The sequence below is a fragment of the Ciconia boyciana genome, chromosome 1, assembly GCF_034638445.1.
Source record: "Ciconia boyciana chromosome 1, ASM3463844v1, whole genome shotgun sequence".
Taxonomy (NCBI): Eukaryota; Metazoa; Chordata; class Aves; order Ciconiiformes; family Ciconiidae; genus Ciconia; species Ciconia boyciana.
The window spans coordinates 78,089,141-78,089,987 of record NC_132934.1 but is presented as its reverse complement, the minus strand read 5'-3'; positions in this window follow the sequence as shown (position 1 = coordinate 78,089,987).

The window sequence follows — 847 nt, the reverse complement described above, 5'->3', positions numbered from 1 at the left end:
GATGCACACAGAGTATGCAAGAGGGAAGTTGCGCCGCACGGTACTGACTACTCTTAAAAACGAAACCACAGTCGTATCCGGAACTTAATTGTCTATGTGCTTGGTCCCTGCTGGAGACTAAAATAAACAGAAATACAAATGCAGGAAACATGCAGCTCTGCAACTCCTGAAATACCAGAAAGTATTAGAAAGATATGATCATTCTTCCATGCTACTGCACGGCATGGCTGTTTGCTAGTCTGCGTCTTCGGGGCGACTCACAGTGCACTTTTCTTTGAATATAATAATAGAACAGCCAACAACAGAAAAAATCATCATGCTGCATCACACCTTTTACTCATGGTCCCTTGACCATTTTATAAAGCTCAGCACTATATCAGCCCTGTTCTACCTACCTGGTAGAAGGAGAAACCTAGGCAGAAGGAGATTAACTCATTTGTCCTTAGAGAGCTAGTTAGCCACACCAGGGCCCAAAATGCTCACCTGAGACAAGAGTTATCTCCACTAGGCAGTGCTGCTGCTCTTCCTTCCCTTTTCCACCATTGATTAAAGAGGGAAAGCTCCCTACAGCAACCACTTTCCCTGGACATTTCCACCAGGTACCAGTTACATTCATTAACTCTTCCAGAAAGCACAAGCAACTCTGCAGTCCTCCATGCAATCCCCAAATGAGACTGTAGACAGCCAACACTAATTAAGCTGGTCTGGTTTAATGCTGTTAAGGGACTCACTCCTGTGTTTAGCTCCATGCCATTGACAAGAACGGATAGTTTGGCATGAGCTAAATGGGATAAAGGAAAGTGGGTTGAAAACAGATGTCCAGCTGCCGTGAATTCTTAGTAACTGA